This window comes from Panthera pardus, unplaced genomic scaffold, assembly GCF_024362965.1.
Source record: "Panthera pardus isolate Hobbes unplaced genomic scaffold, ASM2436296v1 HiC_scaffold_13, whole genome shotgun sequence".
Taxonomy (NCBI): Eukaryota; Metazoa; Chordata; class Mammalia; order Carnivora; family Felidae; genus Panthera; species Panthera pardus.
Genome location: NW_026526688.1, coordinates 15,826,960 through 15,850,699, shown reverse-complemented (window position 1 = coordinate 15,850,699; position 23,740 = coordinate 15,826,960). Strand labels below are relative to the sequence as shown.

General features: G+C 42.3%; 1 long non-coding RNA gene across 1 annotated transcript in view; it reads right to left on the bottom strand.

Annotated features, from left to right (window-relative positions):
• Window positions 1-23,740, bottom strand: part of LOC109251020 (uncharacterized) — a 54,081-nt gene that overhangs the window by 8,955 nt on the left and 21,386 nt on the right. Inside the window, exon 2 of the long non-coding RNA XR_008421539.1 lies at window positions 7,975-8,101. This is a non-coding gene — a long non-coding RNA (uncharacterized LOC109251020). The remainder of the gene's footprint in view (window positions 1-7,974; window positions 8,102-23,740) is intronic.

Here is a 23,740-nt window from a genome sequence, read left to right as displayed (position 1 = left end):
GGCTCCAGCTGCCCCGTTGGCATGATTTTATCTGGTGCACTCAGCTGCTTGGATATTGGCATGTGTTGGCTTTATCCAACTTTGGACCTTTGCCCACATTTGTTAAAAAAAAAAAAAATTACAGAGGGGGTGCCTGGATGGCTCAGTTGGTTAAGCGTCTGCCTTTGGCTCAGGTCATGATATCATGGTTCATGGATTTTCTCTCTCCCTCTCTCTGCCCCTCCCCTCCCTCTCTTGCAAAATAAGTAAATAAACTTGAAAAAAAAAAAAATACAGAGGAGCCACAGACTTCAGGATACTGAAAAATGAGTTACTGAATTGATGAACCAGAGAACGTGAACCAGCTAGAGAGGGCAGGGGAAACAGAAGGGGTATAAATGCAGGGAATATGAAGAGTGGTCCAGAGCCTGGTGGTCCTGATAAATCTGAATATCTGTTGTAGGGTCAGTAGTGGAACAATGTGACGAAATGAGGGGAGACCGTGGTCAGAGAGTGAGTGGAAAGTGGGGCAAATCTGATCATGAAAATGATGTGACTGAGTACAGGGACCAAGTAGCAGGAAGCAGACCATGTTGGAAATGAGGTCATGGACCTGAGAGGTGAGGATGGTGGGAGTGGCCTCATCCATGTAAGCCCTGATTTGCTGAAATGAGATTCAATATGAGGGAGTACAGTAATGGGATAATGGGACAAAATTTAGTTGTGTTCACAAACCTTTGATTGTATGGAATTTTTAAAAAAATCTTTTTTTTTTGTTTTTTGTTTTTTGTTTTGCCAAATAACATTTTTGGAACACTATCCATTATCACCATTATTCATAAAAAAAAAAAAAAAAAAAAGACATTTTAACCCACCTTCTCATTTACCCCTCGGCCCCCAAATAAAGAAGGACATCATCTCAGATTAGAGGAAAGTACTTCCCAAGAAAAGGGGATGTACCGATGGCCAATGATTTAATCAATTATGCCTACGTAATAAAGCCTCCATAAAAACCCAAAAGAACTGGGTTCAGAGAGCTTCTGGGTTGGTGAACACATGGAGATGTGGGGACAATGGTGCACCCGGGGAGCATGGACGGTCTGCGTCCCTTCCCTAAACCCTGTCCTAACCATCTCTTCCCTCTGGCTGTTTCTAAGTTCTAGCCTTTTACAAAAAATTGGCAATCTAGTGAATAAAATGTTGGTCTGGGTTCTGTGAGCCACTCTAGCTAATTAATGGAACCCATTAGAAGGGGATCTCACTAAGGGAACCCATTAGGGGATCAGTGGAACCTCTGATTTCTAGCCCACCATCAGAAGCAGAGGTGACAATCTCAACTTGAAGTTGGCAGGACTGAGACCTTAACCTGTGCCATCTGATACTATCTCCAGGTAGACAGTGTCAGAATTAAGCTGCAGTGAAAAACATCTACTTAGCTGGTGTCTGAGAATTGATTAATGGTGTGGGGGGAAAACCTATACATGCTGCTATCAGAATCTGAATCTTTGATGTGGCATTTGAGAAGTGCTACTCTTACTCTAGTCCATTAGAATAAAGTTCCACTTGCCACCTGAAATAAATCTGTACTCTTAAAAATTTCCTTCCTTGATGAGACTTGGGCAGCGAGAAGCAGGAGTAACTAGAATGGCATAGAATTGCCTTTTACAGAAATCTTTTTACCAAAAGTTTTCCCTGTACACCATTAGTATGTCATCATCAGTGATTTGCCAGAACTTTCCACAGATCAAAGAAAGATTCCAAGTCTTCATTTCTTTCCGTATTTGTCTAGCTTTCAGTTGATCCTGAGCAAGAGAAAAAAAGTGAATGTCGATGTGGGAGGGTCTGAGTCAGTCCACTGCATAGATGATTAGGAAATAATAGGTTAACATCAAAAGTAACTGCATGTGGATGTTAGGAACGAGGATATTTGGGTCCCAGTCTGTATTAGGCCACTAACAGTAGAGTGATCGTGGCCAAATTACAACTTTTTTTTTTTAAGTTTTTTTATTTTGAGAGAGAGTGTGCATGCACATGGAAGAGACAGAGAGAGAATCCCAAGCAGCCTGTGTGCTGTCAGGATGGGGCTCCATGTGGGAATCGAACTCATGAACTATGAGATCATGACCTGAGCAAAATCAAGAGTCAGAAGCTTAACCGACCAAGCTACCCAGCGCCCCCTGAATAAGTAAGTTTATTACAATATATCTAGATCCTGTTGTTCATTTACAGCATTTATTTCTAGACCTTCAAGTTTTCCAAGATGCTTCCCCATTTTTAAAGCTTAAAAAAAAAACCTGATTCTGCTCAAAAACCTTAGTGTGTGTGTGTGTGCGTGTGTGTGTGTGTGTGTGTGTGTGTGTGTGTGTGTGTGTTTGCTGTTGTTTATTTCCAGTTCTGAATCAGAATACAATGTAATCGGGGTGCCTGGGTGTGTTTGCTGTTGTTTATTTCCAGTTTTGAATCAGAATACAATGTAATCGGGGTGCCTGGGTGGCTCAGTCAGTTAAGTGTCCAACTTCGACTCAGGTCATGGTCTCACAGTTTGTGGATTTGAGGCCCGCATCCAGCTCTGTGCTGACAGCTCAGAGCCTGGAGCCTGCTTCGTATTCTGGGTCCCCCTCTCTTTCTTTGCCCCTCCCGGCTCATGCTCTGTCTCTCTCAAAAATAAATAAACATTACAAGTTAAAAAAAAATAATAATGCAATCAAGAGCTCCATATAGAAATAGTAGATCCCTGTTTCCAGCCAACACTACCCCGTGTCTATTTTGATCACTGGTGTCCAGAAGCATCGCTGGTGATGCAAATTCAGATGGAAATGATTGAAAAATAAAATTTTCAAGTAGTATCTGTTGGGTTTCTACTATTTAAAAATCTGTAAGAATGAGGTGGACTACTGCTGGGGTGAGGGGTGGAGGCAGCCTGTTTACTGAAATCTTGTTCTGAACCTGCACAGTCTCACCCCACCTTCCCCGACTCCTGCTCCCCATTCACCCTTCATGGCTCTCTGTCCCCTGCAATGAACTTGAGACTCTGGAATGAGGGAAAAAAAAAAAAAAAAACTCAGATGTGTCTGGCTTGTGCATATCAGCTACGGTCTGATTCAACACTCCCTTGTCCCAACCCAGGCTGATACAAAATTTAATGACTTAAATATTAAAGTCTGCTTTTAGTGGACAGACTCCATCCTTCCATTTACTTTCGGTACTTTATCCCTAACTGATCAACTTGTTAGCCTTCTGAAAAAAAATTTCAATAATCTTACTGTGAGAAATGGAATATGAACTTTCCAGGTATATCTGATGGTCAAACGAGTCAAATATCACTTAAATGTCATTTAGGTTTCTATTATTAGTATATAGTCATACAAAATTAGGATCTCATTTATCCCTGCTGTCTCCCTATCCCATCCCATCCCCTCATACACCCTCAAGCATGGAGCAGAATTGAAAGGTTGAGATGGCTGAACCAAAACAGTGGTTTGGTTTATCCAATGAGAACATAAAAAGAAAGACAGACTCGACTCAGAGCCACTATCATACATTCATATCCTTTAAAGTTAACCACTAAAACTTTTAAATTATGTGTAATAGATTCTCTTCACAAATGTCTTCCTAAAACTCAAGTCCCGGATGGAAGCTTCTTATGAAAGTTCATCTGAGAGCCTTAAGGCTATCTACTTTATGTTGAAGCCCCGATGTAAAAAGTCCCTTCAGATCACCGCGTTGATAAGAACCACCTTAGTTGGACAGCGTGGCATAATATCCAATGGCATCGACTACATTCCAGGAAATCCTGAGTTAACATGTGCCGCTGTCTCCAGAGGTGTTACGGTTTGCGAACGACCCATTGTTCAGCCTGGGAAACTCACAGGTAAACTATGACTAAGAAATATTTTTCGCGGGACATTTGTCACAACTCATTTCAATGCAGACTCCCCCGTCTCTGCTCCAACTCCCACAGCTACACTTCCTCTGTTGGGGTTCGTGAAGGGAGGGAGCGCCGGTTGTACTGAGCTAGCTAGCTGCCTCTTCCCCAGGCTGGACTGCGGCCTCTCCTTCTCTAAAATGGGGGCAATAATATCTTTCTTCCCGTAGGAGTGACATGAGAATTTGTCAACAGAGAATGACAGAGGAGTTGTCTGATGAATTTGAAGCACGACAAAACGACGGCAGGTTATTTAGATGGCCATCAGTTTGCTGTCATTGAAAATGCCCGGAGAACTAGGAAAACTGCTTTCTTTACTTATCAGCACATATACTTCCCAACTTGATGCCCGCCCCCATTCTAAGTGGTTTTAAATATTAACTCATATTCTGTTCTTATCAACCTTATGAGACAGCCCCAGTTTACAAAGGAGGAAACTGAAGTAACTGGACCAAAGCCACGACGAAAGGAAGGAGCAGGGCCAGGATTTGAACCCAGGAGTCTAGCTATAGGGCCTACCCACTCAACCACATTGCCGAGCTACCTCAAGGGAGGTCCTGTATGACCTCGGCAGCCACGTTAGCAGGTTCAGTCCTGAGCGTGCAGAGGATCTCTGGGGAACTTAAAGTTATTTTGTTTGTTTTCTTATTTTTTTTAACATGTATTCATTTTTGAGAGAGAGAGAGAGAGAGAGAGAGAGAGAAAGCAGGAGTCGGAGAGGGCCAGAAAGAGGGAGACGGAGGATCTGAAGCAGGCTCTGTGCAATGAGCACAGACCCCCACCTGGAGCTTGAACGCACGAACTGTGAGATCATGACCTGAGCCAAAATCAAGAGTTGGCCGCCCAACCGACGGAGCCACCCACCCAGCCACCCCTCAAGTTGTTACTGAACAAATATGTATTGAGTATTCATCATTTCTTTGCCAGGGATTGTGCTAGGTACTAGGACCATAAAGCTGAAAGCCACATTTCATGCCCTTCTGGAATCTGTCAGATGGTTGGTGGAATAAACAGGGAACACCTGGTAAGAGGCTATTTCCCTCCCTTTGAAGTCAATAAGGATAAGCTGAGTCCAAAAAATTCCAGGGTGGGTGAATTCTAAATTGCCTTATCCTAGGTAGCCTCTGGCAGCCTTCTAATCTCTACTTATTTATCTGTCAAAAGCAAAGGAAACCTTGATGACTCAACAGTGTACAAAGTATACAGCTGCTTCTGGCCCCTCCCAGGGCAGGCCAACTGATAGGTCTTGGTATGACCAGCTTCCCCCACACCACAAAGAGAGGAAGCCACGCTTAGTCAGAATCGGTGGGCTTTTCAGGGACGGCTCTTAACCCCCATGTGGGGCACGCTGGGCTCTGGAGGAAATGCTGATTTCCTCACCGGGTTTTACACGGTGAGTGGGTGTGGAGGGGAATGAATATCACAACGCTGGAATACGAGATGAAGGGAAACAGGTCGTTGACACTCATTCTAACAAACCAGTGCCTCTTTGCGTTGTTGTGTTTTTAAAGGAAAATAGTAACAAAGGTCAAGATAATACAGCCAACGTTCATTATATATCTATTCCCAGGAAGTATATGTGGAAAAATCGCCAATGAACAAATGAGGGTTTAGAAGGCAGACTGATGCTCAGAAGACCTTCTAAGATCTGCGCACTCGAAATCTCTTTGTGTGGTGTCACAAGTCTCTTTCCACTGACATCCAGGTAGGTCTTGGGTTGTGGATGCGAAAGTCCTGCTGAGAAGTGAGGAGTCGGACTCCAGGTCGCAACCCTATGTGTGATCTCTCAGGCCCGACGTTAGGAATTACAGAGGCTTTCCCTGGCAGACCGCGTGGGGGAAAGCTGACCTCCCTGCATACACGGTATCTGTGTGCACCGAACTGAGTCTCTGCAGGGATACCCAGACCCTCCTGGCCGGCGATGCTCTTACAGATATCTGCATTCCTTCATTTGGAGGCCTCCTTATTGGGAGGCCCATGGCTGAGTCATTTTTCAGACACCTCTGCAGAGGCCACCTTCTAGGCTTGGGGGAAAGGGGACTCTGAAAGACACTTTCCTTCACTCTGACTCAGCATTCATTTTTTTTCACTCCCAGTCCACCCCTCACCCTGTCTCCTCTTCACAAAACGGTAGGAGTCTTTTGTCTGGGGCTTCCTGTTGGTGCCCGCCCTGTTCCACGGGAAGAACAAAACACTGGGAGAGCCAGTGCTTTCCTCAGTCTGCCTCCTGCTCATACCCTCACAGTAAGCATTTAAAGGCACCACTGTTACTCTCATTTTGGCTTGTCATTGATCATCTCGATACCCGGCCTTCCAGCTGTCTCCAGCTCAGCTCTTGCCAGCCAGGAGGTTAAAACAAAAGGATATTTTCCAACTGGAATTGAAAAATAAGTATTAGGACTGAGGTGACTCTATTGCCCAGACAGCCTATGTAAGCAAACCCAAACCTAAGCCTGTCACGCCTCAGGGCTAGGAAGTCAAAACCTACGGACAACCAATCACAAACAGCCGACTTTTCCAAATAAGGCTTCTGTCCAGCTAGAGCCAATCAAGTCATTTCCTTACTTTGCTTCTGCGTCTTTTCTGTGAAGTCTTTCCCTTAGCTCCTATGGAGCTCCTAACCACTTCTGGTTTAGTGCTGCCGATTCAAATCCATTTCGACTCAAATAAACTCTAAAAAATGTAATACGCCTCACTTTATCTTGCAACTTTATCCTAGCAAGGGCACCTGGGTGGCTCAGTAGGTCGGACATCCGACTCCTGATTTTCGGTTCAGCTCGTGATCTCACGGTCACGAGACTGAGCCCCATTGCCCACCGCACCCCTCCCCCCCAGCTCTGGGCATGGAGCCTGCTTAGGATTCTCTCTCTGCCTCTGCCCCTCCCACCCTGATAAATTCACATCAGCTTCAGCTGAATCACATTGTTGCTTGTCAACAAGGATCTTTTGGATGACTTTCAACCAAGGCTAGTGTACAAATGGTGTCTTTTTAATGTACATGTAAGGAGAGCCAAAGTTTGCACCCCTAAAGTCAACTGCACCTCAGACAACAGAGAAGGGTTAGCTGTCTCCTGAGCCCAGCTGGGACAGGCAGCATGCCTGTGAGGCTGCTTTCCCTGCAGCTACTCTGATGGAGGGAAGGGTATTGTGGGAGTGTCTTTCAGGGATCTTTCAGGGGTATCTTTCAGGGATCCAAGCAGGAAATGCATAGCAGTCTTAAAAATTAACTTCTCCTATGGCTAAACTTAGCAGCTGATTAGATAGAAAGGCAAATATCCTACGTGAAAGAGAAAGCTGTACTTTCTAATTCTTAGATGGCTGTGTCCTAGAATTGTGTACATTAAAAAAACCCAAGCTGCAATAAACTTGTGAGTTTGCCTTAAACCGCCTTTAACCCCAAGTATAAGAATCATTTCCTTTGAGGGGCGCCTGGGTGGCTTAGTCAGTTAAGCTCTTGATTTCAGCTCAGATGATGATCTCATGGTTGGAGAGTTTGAGCCCTGTGTTGGGCTCTACGCGGACAGCATGGAGCCTGCTTGGGATTCTCTCTCCCTCTCTTTCTGCCCCTTACCCTACCTTCTGTCTCTCAAAATAAGTGAACTTGATAAAAATTAAAAAAAAAAAAAAAAAAAAAAAGAATCATGTCCTTTGAGGAAGACAGGGTGGCAGGGCTCCTGACAAAAGAGGGGATCACTACCAGAGGAGAACACAGCAGGAAGTGATCCCATGATCGTGAGTGTGTGTCCACACACACACACACACACACACACACACACACTTGCTCAGAGGTTCAGTTCACTGGGACAGCCTCCCATTTGGCGGGTATACAAATTAACTTGAGCACTCTGTTGATAAATCAAGTTACCTGAACCTCAGTTCTACTTGGTAGTGGAAAACTCATCAGTTCAGGGCAAACTGGATCCATTCAGAGTTAACCCAGCCAACTGGGGGCTCTCTCCTTGCCTGGAGTTGGTGAAGCGTCATGTCATGGAGGTAGGAGAAGGTTGGAGGACTGGAGGTATCTGGTTCTCCGTTGTCACAGGTGCCCCGTGGGTCCGGCTGAGACTTACCTCATCCCATTTGGTTGTCCCCATCACTTGTGCTCTCTGGTATCCACTGAGATATCTGCGTTCCCATTGAGCCTCTGCTGTTATGGTTACTCTGCTACCACTCTGTGTCCTCGAATCCCCGAGGCCCCTGTAGGGAGGAAAGGGAATCTTCCCTGGAACTTTCTGAGGTCTTGGCTGAGACCCCTGTCATAAAAGTCAGATTAACAAGAGAAAGAAACCCAGAAGTTTACTAACATGTATACCTCGTGTATAAAAGGAAGATCCCCAGGGAAAAGTGGGTAATAACTTCCCGAGATGGCCTAGGCACTGGCTTAACTAACATCTTCAGGTAAAGACAAAAGAAAGAAAGGTGAGGTGGTCTAGTTACAGTCTAGTTAAGCCTCTTATGATCAAGAGTCATCCTTCCCTTCATGGTACAGAGAGGGAGACAAGCTTCCAGGTGGAGACTTCCCTTATATAAATGCCCATTTCTCAGGGCGCCTGGGTGGCTCAGTCAGTTGAGTGTCTGACTTCGGCTCAGGTCATGACCTCACGGTTTGTGAGTCTGAGCCCCACATCGGGCTTGCCTGCCAGCTGTCAGGGCACAGCCCGCTTTGGATCCTCTGTCCCCTCCCGTTCCCCCAACCCCACTCCTCCCGCCCCTTGCCCACTTGCCCTCTCTTTCTCTCAAAAACAAATAGAACAGAAATAAATAAATAAATGCCCATTTCTCTTACAAAAAAAGTAACTTCTATTCCATTTTCAGAGCTTCGCCTGCGTCTGCAATTACTCAAAATAATCCTACGTCAAAGAGGCATATTTTGGGGTAGCTTGTTTTGCACCCCTCAAAGTTAACTGCCCCTCAGACCACACAGGAAGGTTAGTTAGCTGTCTCCTGAGCCCTTCTGGGACAGGCCCAGTGTCCGTCTGTGAGGCTGCTTTTCCTACAGCTACTCTGGTGGAGGGAAGGGTATTGTGGGAGTGTGTCTTTCAGGGTTCCGAGCAGGAAATGGGCAGGGACCCACACCAGTGACTCACTTTGGCACTCTCCTTATTAGATGTCCTCCTTTTCTCAGCTCAGAGGACTGTGACCTACCAGCGGGGATGCAGGGGACGGAGGAAGCACAACAGTTACTCATTCTGTGTCAGCTTCAGCTGTTAGACATCAAACTCAAGACATAATGCCCTCATTCTTACTTCCGCTGCCAACAGTTCTCCTGGGGGCCACGAAGACCTCATGTCTAACAGCTAAGTGGACAGTTTGAGAATAGGGAGGGTAACAGAGTCAAAGGAAGTGTGGACGCGGATGATGGGAACGCATCAGTTAATATTTCCTAACATTATTTTGCCACATGTGCTTATCATAGCAGTTGGCCCGGTTGTGTGACTTCTCCATGCCAGATACTTTCCAAACATCGTTTCCTGTAATTCTCACACGAACTTATGAGGTGGGTATTATTTTCCTGATTTTATAACTGAGGAAATGAAAAATCAGAGCTTAAACAGCTTGCCTAAGGTCACACAGCCTGTAGAGGTGGTAGTGCCTGAACACGAACCCAGGTATTTCTGACTCTCAATTCTCTGCTCTTTCTACTACTTACTTCTCCAGAGGAAACCCAGTGAAGAACACAAGCTAAAGCACGCACTAGAATCTGGCAGAAAGCATGCATCTGTAAAACAGATCGCAGAAACACCTTTTACGTGCTTCTCAGAGCTCTGGCCTTTTGAGATGCTGAAGCAGCTCGTGGGAGGAGAATCAGTCAAGCTGACAGAAGCTCAGAAAGCACTGAGCGATAGCATGGCCCTTCCTTGAGGATGGCTGCAGGAAAGAGCGGAGGAACAGATGAGCTCCAATCCTTAAAAACAGTCTGAACAAATGGCAGAGCCTCATTTGCCAGAACCTGCTCTCAAGGCGGCCAAGAGCTGTACCTCGTGGCATCACTTAAAGAAGCCAAAATAAGAAGGCGAACAAGTCCCAGGACAGGGTTGGAGGCTACAGGGTTGGGGAGTCAACTCGGGCAGGTTGAAAATTGACAGATACCTATTCATAGTTTTCTTTTTCCACTTTTCTTCCTGATTTTCTATCCAACTCTATTCTTCTCTCACCCGTGACTGTAGGATCCAGAAAGCAAAGGAGCAGGAGGTGCTGTAGCTGGGGGATGTCAGCTAGGAGCATCTGCCCACGGCGTCGTATGTGAGTAGCAGCAAACATCTATGAGCCAGAGGACCAACGAGGAGCGTTTGGGCGACAAGTGTTGCTCTAGGCAAGAAGCAGACGCCTGGGCATGCCAGAGTTGGGCACCTGGGAGGCAGGGTGATCCTGTGGCCCTCAGGAACTCAAAAACAGAGGGGAGATGAGAAAGAGGAAGCAGCCCTGTAAAATGGAAAGCTCACTGACTTTGGAGTCCTCAAGACCTGGCCACGAAGCCTGACGTCTCTGCGCGTTAACTACGCGACCTCGGGCATCTTGGTTAACCTCCACGAGCATCGGTCTTCTTATTCGTAAAATGACCAAAGTAAATAATATCATCCTTGCAAAGCGGTTGTGGAGCACACAGCTTAGGGCGTCACGGGCAATCGGTTCTGTCCTGCATCAAAGCTCATGTACTTGCTCCTAAGGGATCTCTCACGGTTTCCATCAGATTCTTAGACCTCATAAATTCAAGGTTGCATTCTCTGTCCTACGATGTGCAAAGCACTGTGCTAGTGCTGTGAAATGAAGGTGCAAGCTACTGCAGAAAGCTGGGCAAAGATGAGTGCTGAATGGTGCCTGTCACGCTCGTTTTCTGCTGATGACAGCCACTTACTATAAGCTTAGCATCTTAAATTTTTTTAATGTTTATTTATCTCCGACAGAGACAGACAAAGACAAAGCATGAGTGGGGGAGGGGCAGAGAGACAGAGGGAGACACAGAATCGGAAGCAGGCTCCAGGCTCCAGGCTCCGAGCTGTCAGCACAGAGCCCCACGCGGGGCTTGAACCCACAAGCTGTGAGATCATGACCTGAGATGAAGGCCAACACTCCACCAACTGAGCCACCCAGGCGCCCCTACAAGCTCAGCATCTTCAAACAGCACACACTTGTTCTTACAGTTTCTGGGGTCTGGACTCCAGGCGCAGTTCTCCGTTCAAGGACCCACGAGGCAGAAACCAAGATGCCAACTGGGTTATGTTCTTCTCTGGGTGTTTACTAGGGAAGAAGCCATTGCCAAGCTCATCAGAGTTGTTGGTGGAACTCAATTCCTTATGGCTATAGAACTAAAGTCCCTGTTTTCCTAGCTATTGACCAGAAGCCACTCTCTGTAACTACAAGCCACCCTTGGGTCCTAGCCACTTGGCTCCCTCCACAGGCAGTTTCTAACATGCTGTTTGCTTCTTCAAGGCCAGAGGGAGGCTTTCTCTCCCTTCAAATATCTGTTCCCTTCAGAGAAGGCCCAGATCCTCTTCTGAGATGTGGCCGCTCAGGTCAGTCTCACCCAGAATCGTCTCCCTTTTGATTAATTCAGAGTCAACTGATCAGAGACCTTAGTTACATCTGCAGAATCCCTTCCCTTTGCCATGTCACCCAACCCAATCACAGGATGAAATCCCATCAGGCTCCCACATCTCACTCACACTCAGAGGGAGAGAATCATCTGGGGCACGGACACCAGGGGACAGAAACTGGAAGAACGTATAAGAATTCTGCCAATGATACCTGCTTAGTCATACCCAGCTCCAAGCGGGGGCTGAGGGCTAAGCCTTTAAGGCACAGGGTAAACGACACGTAGTAGACACCTTGTGAATCAGCAACTGATCCACTTGGAAATTCACGAGGTGATTTTTCTTCTTGCTAGATAGTTTACAGAATCACATCACCCTTTTCAGATGCCACACCCCGAAAGACTATTGTCCTGCTGGGAAATGTGTTGCCCTGGGGGAAGCCTCTCTCACCATCTCAGACACTTTGCATTCTGTCTGTCCTGCAGACATCTTCAGGTAATAATATTAGGGCATCCAGAGGAATGCAGCTTATGCGGCCTGGGATCTAATTTTAGAAATACTCTCAATCTAAATATGGGGAAACTAAGGCCCGGCTAGGAGGAAAGTCACCTGGCCCCCTGCTCCGGGCCACTTGCAGTGATGTCCTGATCAAAATTCCCACAGACTGGTCCGCCTTGGCTGTCAAGGGAGGGAAGTATCGGCTAAGTAGGATCCTAGCAGGTTGTGTAAGGAGTAGGTGACAGTTGAAAAAATACTAGCCCGTGTCAGGTGGGTTGAGGGAGTTTCCAAACAAAGTTTAATTTCCTGCATTATTATTACCGTAAAGAAAAAGAGGTAGGTAAAAATTATTTTCAAATTAATTGAAATCGAATTCATGGCGTTAATTAAGGAATACTTGTTTTGCATGGAACCTTTTATTTTCTCGTTTTCGATGAAAAAAACGACTTTGTATTACTATTAATAGGCTTCATGAGATGAAGCACATTTTGAAAGTCAGTAACTTACAAACCTTCCAAGGTCTACTGGGATTAAAAGAGCTACAAAACTATCTTGTTCATTGCCTCCTACCAGATTACTGATAGCTGATGGATCTACTGGGCTCTGCCACGCTTGCCCCTCCGAATGATTTTTGGTTTTAATATCTCTTTCAGGCTAGGCTTCCTAATGATACCCAGCACTATTAGTTCTCCCTTAAAGAAGGCTCCCCTGTGCTGACAAAAAGGGGTCTCGGGCTTGAGAAACACTTGCTGGATCAAAATCCAGACTTTGAAAGTCAAATGGGGAGAGTGGTTGTGGGTGTGTGTTGAGGGAAGACCCCGGGGTCTGACCCGACCCAACCCTTCAGTGCAAGGGTGTTTAAAGGGCTGGAATGGTAGGAGCGTGGGCTCGTTTTAGCAAGAAGTGCCACTGGCTGAGCCTAGCACTGAAAACACACTGGCTTTGGAAGGATCCTCGTCGGTGTTGGTGGCAAGGGCGAGAGCCAGAGCCCAAGGAGGGCAAGGAGAGGGAGCAATTCTCACGTACTGCTGTTGGTAATGCAAAATCGAACAGCCACTTGTGAAATCAGTTTGGCAGTTTCTTCTTAAGTTGAATATACATTTATTGTATGAGCCACCCATTCCACTCTTAGGTGCTTTTTCAACAGGAGTGGAAACATATGTTCCCCCCCCCCCCAAAGACTTGCACGTGACTGCTCACAGCACCTTTATTTATAATGGCCTAAAATGGAAAGGGTACAAATGCCCATCAAGAGGTGAACGGGTACAGAAACTGAGGTGTGGTTACACAGTGGAACAGTGGTCACCAATAAAAAGAAACAGACTCATACACACACAGATAAACCTTAGAAGCCTCTTGGTGACTAAAAGAAGCCAGGTGAAAGAGTACATGTTATATGATTCCATTTAAATGAAGGATCAGAACAGGCAAAACCTACGCTATATTGAGAGAAATCATATTAATACTTGCCTAAAGCAGGGATTAGGACTCTATCAACTGCAAAGGGGCGTAAGGAAGATTTGGGGGGTAATGAGAATATTTGAGATCTTAATGGTGGTGATGGCTACACAGATGTATACATTTGTCAAAACTCATCAAAATGGAGTCCTAAAATAAGTACATTCAATTGTATGTAAAAATACTCACTACTGGATGAATATTAAACCAGACAAAGTTCATTTTTTAAAAAATGATCCAGGCCCAGGGTTTCCACTGAAGAAGACTGATCGAGAGAGATCACTCTGTGTGTCTCTAGAGACATCTGAAATTCATGCTGTGTTTCTTAAGCCCAATGGAATTCTGTTTAATTGATATAAAAACACTATAGGGACCAAGATGGAGTACATACACTTCTCCCTAACCCTCCTGCTAAGTATAGCTAAAAAGCTGGACATTATCGAGCAAATACAAGACTCTGGGTGCCTGGGTGGCTCAGTCGGTTGAGCATCTGACTTTGGCTCAAGTCATGATCTCACAGTTTGCAAGTCTGAGTCCCGCTTTGGGTGAACACCACTTCTCTTTCTCTGTTTCTCTGTCTCTCCCTCTCTCTCTCAACCCTCATGGGATTCTCTCCCTCTCTCTCTGCCCCTTGCTCACTTGCATCCTCTCTCTCTCTCTAAAAAAGGTAAAAATAAAGCAAGTACAAGACTTTGAAAGTGGACCGAAAAAGGAAGTCTGGGGAGCAACCTCAGAACTCAGGGAATGATGTGACAGTGAGTTCCCTGAGTTTTGTTTATGTCTCATGTATCTTGGGTGAAATGCCAAGAAACGATCCACTCATAAACACCAATGGGTACATACCAAAAGAAGAAAAAGGCCTCCAAAGAAGCCTGCTCTTTCTAGCCCAAGGACCAGGAAAGCATAAGGCTAGCAAGACAGAAAACTTGAAACAATAACCACCCTTCTCAAGCCAAACACCATGGAAACAACCAAGCCCCCCACTCCGCCCCCTGACCTGGTAACAAAGGTACCCCAAGCAGCAGAACTTGATGTTCTTCATTAGGGGAGTATTATTTCTTCTAACAACAACAACAACAACAACAACAACCTAGGAAACAAAAACTGTTAACATTTTCAATGGCACTGGCTATGCTTTAAAGTACTCATGGTTAGTGGTGGTTATAATACCATACGCGTGCCTCACTTTTGGAGGAGCTAAGATATCCAAATCGTCCTTATATCACTGTTTTCTGTGACTATTATACCGTCAGATTTCTAATACAGATATTAGATTCCAATCATTCTCAGACTGGAACTTAGATGTACAAAACATAGCCAGGCTTCTCTGACAACCCCAAATTCAAGGGGGGAAGCGCTTAGCAAACTGTCAGGGTGATTTTGTAACCAAATTATCTTTGGCATTTCCTAGATGGCCACTTGGTGTTGCCCAAGTATTTACTTCTACTTCCCACTGATTTAACCAAGGGCATGGCACATATGAACAAAGAAGGAATTCTAAGAATAATTAGATGTGAGTTACACGCTCCACAATTTTGCCAGTGTAACTCAAGAGTACTGTAAGAACTGCCCCATTTATCAGGCCCACAGTATGAGGAAAACTCTGAGGACAAAGAAGGCAACTCATCCTTCTCCTTGAAGGATATTTATAATTATTCAGACCTAACAAATAAAATGTTATCCTTATAAATGTATGCACTGGTATTTGTATATTTTCAGGATGGACAGAAAAAAGTCATAAGCAAGTATCTGTCAGCTAATATAAAAGACCTTATTCAATGTTAGAAATGCCTTCTCCATTAAGAGTGAGTGGGCATTTTACAGGACATTGTAAACAGTTTGTAAAGCTTTATAACACCAACAGTGTCTCCAACCACCAACATAATCCAGATCCAACAGGAATAGTAAAAATATGAAAACTGTATTTGAAAAGAAACTTGCCATAATATATATTAAAAATGGCCCTGCCCACAGCATGAACAGGAAATCTATTGCTTATAAAAGACTGGCACTCTCCTCATATGAAGTATTAATTTGTAGAACTTTCAGTCCTCCCAACATTTCCGGCAGAATATACATCAGCTAAATGGTGCTGTGTTGAATTTTAACAACACATATGGGATGCAACTTTTCACTCACAGGTAAGAGAGGCTCTACAATCGACCCAGTTGATCATGAAGCAACAATGTTTTCACATTGGGGTTCATCAGTTTTCACTGGAAGGGGTTTTATAAAGCCCCTCTAACACATATGGCTGTCAAATATGAAGTTCTTTTTTTTTTTTAATTTTTTTTTAACATTTATTTTTGAGACAGAGAGAGACAGAGCATGAACGGGGGAGGGTCAGAGAGAGAGGGAGACACAGAATCCGAAACAGGCTCCAGGCTCTGAGCGGTCAGCACGGAGCCCGACGCGGGGCTCGAACTCACGGACCGCGAGATCATGACCTGAGCTGAAGTCGGACGCTTAGCCGACTGAGCCACCCAGGCGCCCCAAATACGAAGTTCTTTTATCTTAAACCCCTACGTCCCACAATAAGCAGACGTCAGTCCCCTTCAACATATAAATCTATGCTCTTCATGTCTCTTTTTCTGCCTAGACACAGGGATTAGCGACCTCCTCTCCACTATGTTCCAAATCAGTAGTGGCACCATGAAGTGTCCCAAGGGCGACCTGAAGCTCCAAGATCAACAGACAGACCTGCTACTCTAACCTATGCCTGCCAAGTAACACGTTCCAACCTGTGTTCCTCTGTTGTTCGACAATCTTCCCGAACGAACGCTAAGTCCATCCCATTACAACTGGGAAGACTGAAGAAAATTTCCAAGGAGACATTTTTCAACCTACCTGTTGTCAACAAGAAGGCAGGTCTAGTGCCCATCGCGAGTATCAGCAGCACACGACAGTGATCACACACCATGATGTTTGCTATTTTGCTGCTTTGCTCCATCTGAACTTTCTGGTTTGGTCAATGAGTCATGACTGGGAGGTAAAGGGGATTCAATTTCAAAGACCAAGACGGACTCTCTCTGATACCTTGCCTTGACCTAGTTTACTGTCACTGGGGTCTTGCATTCAGGAGCTAAAGGACACAATAACATTTTGTTCCTTTGATTATCACACTAATACACAAACTACTTAAAAGCTTCTAAACGGTGGGTCAGCTCTCATGCGCCACAAGGCGCTAAGGGAAAAATCCCTATAAGAAGGGTACCTTTCACATGAGATACGAAGCGTGACAGGCAGTGGAAGTTTAAAAAAACAAAGTTCCTTTAACGTTACGAGTGACACAACTAGTCTAACTTCACAGACTGTACTTTCCTTTTCCAACTCAGTGGGAAGATACAAAGATAACTAGCAACTGATAGATCAGTGTGCCAGGACGTTGATGAATTTGTGTCGTCAGAAGACAGCATTTCATCCTATCCTAGGCCACGATAAAAATCAGCCCAAACACTGGTAGAGTATAATGCCACCTTGTTTCTAGATGACAGGTACAGTTAGAAAGGAAACAACAGCTTACACGAAAAATTAATACTTACAACACGTTGCAGAAGCTGAACCCTGAAAAGAATGTATTCTGAATTTTCTCGACTGGACACTAACAAATAGTGAACACTACATATTTAAGAGTAGGCTTGGAAAATAAATCTGAAGGACCAAATGTAAGAAATTTTATGAAGAATCAAATTTTAAAATAAAGCATTGCTAAAGGAGGCGACAAAGAGAAGCACCTGGGTGGCTCAGTCGGTTGAGTGTCCGTCTCTTGATTTTGGCTCAGGTCATGGGTCTCATGGTTCGTGAGACTGAGCCCCACAACGGGCTGCATGCGACAGCATGGAGCCTGCTTGAGATTCTCTCTCTCCCTCTGTCTTTGCCATTCCCCCACCCACTCGCTCTCAAAATAGATAAACTTAAAAAAAAAAAAGGTAATATGGGGCTCCTGGGTGGCTCAGTCAGTTACGCATCAGACTTCTGCTCAGGTCATGATCTTAGCATCCATGAGGTCGAGCTCCTCATCGGCTCTGTGCTGACAGCTGGAGCCTGGAGCCTGCTTCGGATTCTGTGTCTCCCTCTCTCTCTGCCCCTCCCCTGCTCATGCTCTGTCTCTCTCTCTCTCAAAAATAAATAAACAGTAAAAAAACGGGGAGGGGCAACAAAGAGAATTGTAGACTAAGAAAATAAGAAGTTGTTCATTGCATTTGTTTAAAATTGTTTTACTTTTCTTTTTTAAATGACTTTAATTACACAAAATAGATTAATCATAATTCTTGATTCATAGGACACATTCGTTCATAGTTCATCCTGGACTGTGCTTGGGCCTCTACGTAAATATGTTTGAGTGTATTTGAATAATACAATGATCACCTGAGACCTCAACACACAACACAAGAATTGGAACTCTGACCCTAAAATCTACTGAAAACTACTCTTCCCTTATCCTTCTCCCCACTTTACACCATCCAGCTCAGGGGCAACCACCATCCCAAATTTACGTTTATGATTCCCTTGCTTTAAAAAAAATAATGTTTTATGGGGCACCTCAGTGGCTCAGTCAGTCGGGCATCCCACTCCTAACTTCAGCTCAAGTCGTGATCTCATGGTTTGTGACTTCAAGCCCCACACCAGACTCTGCACTGATGGCACAGAGCCTGTTTGGGATTCTCTCTCTCCTCTCTCTCTGCCACTCCCCTGCTGGGGCTCTCTCTCCCTCTCTCTCAAAATAAACAAACTTTAAAAAAAGTTAAAAATAATAAAAATAAAATAAATGTTTTATCACATATATATGATTGCCTAAATTATAGATTGTTTTTGAGTGTATAACTTATTTATCCATTCTCCTGTTAATTTACCCATTCTCCTATCAGTGAACATCTGGATTTAATTTTTTTTTTTTTAGGTAGACTTCATGTCCAGTGTGGAGCTCAATGTAGGACTTAAACTCACGATTCTGAGATCAACACCTGAGCTGAGATCAAGGGTCAGACACTTAACTAATTGGGTCACGTAGGTGCCCCCAACATTTGGATTTATTTCTGTTTTTTTGCTATTATGAATGGCACTGAGCTTTTTTATTTTTATTATTATGATTATTATTTTTAATATCTTCTGATGCACATGGGCAAGAATTTCTCTGTGGCTTATAGTAATTACTCTGCCATAAGATAAGAGAATGCTCAACTTCATGAGATAATCCAAAGTGTTTTCCAAAGCAGTGGTTCTTATTCAAACTCTCACTCAATAATAAATAGGTGATCTCTTGGTCCACAATCTCTCCAAATTTGGTATTGTCAAACTTTTTTTAAAAATTTTTTTAACGTTCACTTATTTTTTGAGAGACAGAGAGAGACAAAGCATGAGCAGCGGAAGGGCATAGAGAGGGAGATGCAGAATCTGAAGCAGGCTCCAGGCCCTGAGCTCTCCGCACAGAGCCCAAACAGGGCTTGAACCCACGAACCATGAGATCATGACCTGAGCCGAAGTCGGACGCTTAACTGACTGAGCCACCCAGGGACCCTAGTATTGTCAAACTTCTTAATAGTTGCCGATTGAATAGAATAGAATGTCTCATTCATTTTCCTGATTACCGAGGTTGAGCAAAAGTTTGTGAGTTTGTTGGCCATGTTTCCTCTTCTGTGAAATCCCTATAAATGTATTTTGCCAGTTTTCTACTGGACTGTCATTTGTTATTAATTCACAGGAGCTCCTTATACTGTGTTGATATGATATTAACACTTTGTAGGTTTCATGTATTGCAAATGCTTCTTCCAATTTGTAGTCTGTCTTTTGCTTTTTGATGAAAGTTCTTAATTTTGCTACAGTCAAGAATTTCATTCTCCTTTTATGGTTACATATCTTTTTGCATCTCGTTCTCCTACATTTTCCACTAAATATTTTAAAGTTTTGCTTCTGACATTTAAGTCCTTGATCCATCTGGAATTAATTTTTATAGCTAGAGATAGGAATATAATTTCATTTTTTCCCTGTGTCAACAACCATTTTTTTCTAGTCCTATCTATTGAAAAGTCCCTCCTTTCCTTACTGATTTGCCATGCTACCTATGTTACATATCAAAGATTAAATATGTGGAGGTCTGTTTGGAGACTATTCTGTTTCATGAACCAGTTTCATTGGTCAGTTTGCTTATCTTTGTGGCAACACCACACTATCTTAAGTGTCGAAGCTTCACACAAGTCCTGATATTTGGCAGGATAAATCCCTCTTTCTTCTATAATGGTGTCTTAGATGTTCTTGGCTCTTTTCACTTTTTTCTATTTTAAGATCTGATCGCAAGTCTGCTTTTTTCTCTTGGTACTGTTTAGAACGACCGTGCTTAGCCCTGGGAATGATGCTAGTGAACGATAATAATCTAAGGAATATAAAAATAAAACATTCCCTCTTCTCTATTGTGGAAAAGCAGAAAATCTCCTGAATCATATAGTTAGTTCTGATAAATCGGTACATTGAAAGCATTCACAGTGATATTAATTAATCTCGATTGAATTTCTGCTTAACTTGGAATCTCAACATACATAGACTTAAAAGATTATTGCTCTGTTCTATGAAATGTAACCTATAACCCCTACAATTCTGCCATTCTAGCTGGCTGCCTTACTTAATAATCCGTTGCTTTGTTTAGTAATATGCAAATTGGCATCAATATCAGTGAGGTTTCTTAGTTACTCTAGAGGAAACTTCACCTTCAATTACCAAGGTGACTTATGCATGAGTAACAAATCTTCCAGCTCCTTTTTTTTCTTTCCATCATAGCATTCACAGAAAATAATATTCCTACAGCAGATGGGGATAAATGGACCACAGTGCTTGTGACCTGAGGTGAGTGGCTCAGGGTCTCGGGTGTTCCAGGCCTCACTGAGCCTTCCTGATAGCTGAGAGCATCGGTCATCTCCACACACCTATAACATACGGTGCCCCAGAACATAAATCAGAATGCTCTGCTTTATTCAAATGAAGAGTTGACTCTATCTCATTTTAATTAAATCAACAAATAAGCACTTATGTATACTTAAAATCTGGTTCCGTTTATGTCCCTTTACAAAGCCAGTTGCTTCAACTGAACCCCAAGCAAATGCAGAGAAAACATAAGTTAAGCACATATGCTTTCTGTGAGATACTATTCCAAAATCTAATTTAAACCTAATTAGGAATGCCAATAAAAACTTCAAACACTGAACTCATTAATTTCTACATTATTTTACTTTAATGTACTTATTTCTTTTTATGAATTTACTGTTTTTAAAAATGCTCATCTTAAAAAATATATAGCAGACTAATATAGCAAAAGACAAAGAAGATGGTAAAGAACCATTCTCAACCCCACAACCTAGAAATAACCATCATTAATATAGGAAAATACCATACCATCCACCTCTCTGGGAACACATGCAGATAAATAGGAAGATAAAAAGATAAATGATGGTAGGATGGATAGACGAAAATAACTCTGAATAAATGAGATCACTATAATTCTAATTCTGATGCAAAATTTTACATTTGCCTTTAATTTGAATTTTGAAGCTCTGTTGTTTGGTACACACACAATTTATATCTCTATGTCTTCTTGGTGGATTTTTAAAAACAATTCTATAATGCGCTTTTATATCCCTTTTAATTTTTTCTCTTAAGTCTGTTTACCTGTTATGTTTATCTGTTACCAATTTTAATATTAGCATATATATCTTTTTTTTACCCTTTAACTTTCAACCTACCTATACTGTTGTGTTTGAAGTGAATTTCTAGTACACAGCATGTACATATTTTTTTTTTATTTTAAATTTATTCTGCTAATCTTTGTCCTTTACTTAGTGTTTTTAGACCATTTATCCTTAAAGTAAGTCTTGAAATGTTGGAGCTTAAGTCTGCTATTATTTATTTTCTCTTTGTTTCCTCTGTTTCTCTTTTCTTGCTTTCCCATGGGATGCTTTAATCATCTTCTTAGGATTCCATCTTGTTTAATTTATACTGTTTTTGAGTATATTGCTTTGTATAGCTTTCTTAGTGGTTGCTCTAGGTATTACAATATACATATGTAAGTTATCACAGCCTATTGGTATTAATGTTTAACTACTTCAAGTGAAGTATTGAAAACTTACTTCCATTTAAACCTTTTTACCCTCCCTTATTTTAAAATAGAATTGTTTCAAGTATTTCTTCTACATATTTTGAACACACTACAAATACTGTTGTAATTTTGGCTTCAACCATTGAATAGGATTTCAGAAACTCATGAGGACAGTTCATTATTTTTACCCATTTCACTGTTCTTTTCTTTCTGAAGTTGCAAACCCTCTGTTATCACTGTCATTCTATTTGCAGAGTTTTCTTTTACTATTTTTTAAGGGTAGTCTGCTAGTGACAAAGTCTCTTAGTTTTCTTTCATCCAAGGATGTTTTTATTTTCCCTTCCTTCACAAAGGGTAGTTTCTCTGGGCACAATTCACAGTTTCCTATTCTCTTCTATCAGCACTTGAAAAATCTGCCACTTCCTGCTGACCTCCATGGTTTCAGATGAGTAATCTTCTGTTATTTGAGTTGGAGCTTAAGTCTTCTATTTCAGATCTCCAACATTTTTCTCTGATTGCTTTTATATTTTTTCTTTGCCATTACTTTTCAAAAGTTTGATTATGACATGTCTTGGCACAGATTTCTTTGGTTTGGGATTCGTTTAGTTTCATAAATCTGTAAGTTTGTGTATTTCACCAAATTTGGGAGGAAATTTGCAGTCATTATCTCTTCAAGTGTTTTTTCAGCTCCCTATTCTTTCTTCTCTCATTCTGGAACTCCAATTGTACAAATACAACTCTTGTTGTTCCACAGGACCATAAGGCCCTATTCATTTTTTTTCTAATCTATTTTCTGTTGTTCACGTTGAGTAATTTTTATTCACTGCTCTTAAGTGAATCACTGCTTTTATCTTTTGTCATTTCCACTGTACTGTTGAGCTCATCCAACCCAGTTTTTTATTTTAGTTGTTGTATTTTCTTGAATTTAACAGAAAAATAGATAACTGAAATAAAAGTGAAATCAATGCTGACCTTTAAAGAAATTATTTTTTTCACTCCCTGAGAAGATAAGCTATTTCCTCAGTCCCCTTCTCTTCAATATGGGGCATATTAGCAGGACTATCCAAATGATCACTCATTTGGGAGGTAACTCTTGTTTTTTGTCCTACCAGACATTATTAAAGTGATCACATATTCCACAGAGGAAAATAATTTTCCTATAACATATTTAAAAATTTTTAAATAAAATGGCATGGAAATTTTTATTATTATTATTATTTTCATTTTGAGACAATAGCAAATATTCTTGGATGTCGTTGTGGTTTTGCGGTCCTAGACTCTGCACCTGCACTGCCCAGTAGCTCTGGACTTATTTTGTTCCTGAGAATGGTCTTGACACCTGGCAGAGCCTTGCCAAAGTTCCTTTCTCTTTCGTTAGCTAGCATCTCCTTCTAAAGGTTATAGCCTGACATTACATCATGTTTTGTTACTCCAGGGCAACTCTGCTCATGCCCTTTGAGTAGTTTATATCATTTGGTACTGAGGGAGGTAGGTCTTGTGATCCAACTGCATTCAATCATCTTTACCCAAACGTCTAACATTTTCTTAAAAAGTAGAAACTTCCATTTTTGGTCCCTTCTCAGTGTTATGTGTCCAAAGCAAGACACTGTTAATTTTTGATACTTCAGAATGTGTCTATCATTCCTTCATTGTCATTTATTCAGGTAACATTTACCCCTAGATTACTAATTAAATGTGATTAAGTCCTAGTTAAATTAAATTAATCCTAAAATTTGGCCTAATATAATTTCAGTTACTTTCATTTTAAATGGCTCAAAATTGCTTCCATCCTGTCAACCAAGGTTGCCCAAATCTAAAACATTATTCCTCTTGTTCATCTATTAAGGATGGATATATTTCAGTCTACTTTTTACTGAGATTTGTTCCTATATTCAGATCAATGCATATTGCCTCTTTTCCATCTTGCATCTTGCATGACAAAGACATCCAAAGCTCGGGTCACTGTATTTATTTTCTTTTCCCGATACTGCTTGCTAAGATTTTTGCTGTTTCCTTCATTACTGTGCTTCCAACTACTTTTTTAATTTGTAATTTGGCATATTTTAAAAGTTTACCCTGTTGTTTTATCATGACAACCCTATAGTTACCAATTTATTTTATCCCTCTTTCCTGAAAACTCTGGTGTTTGATGCTCTTAATAATATTAGCATAAAAAGCCAGTTGGTTGCTTCTACACTGATATTGCAAAAATCATAAAGTGATGAAGTTAACAGGTGTTTCTTTTTTTAAATGTGCATAATAGGA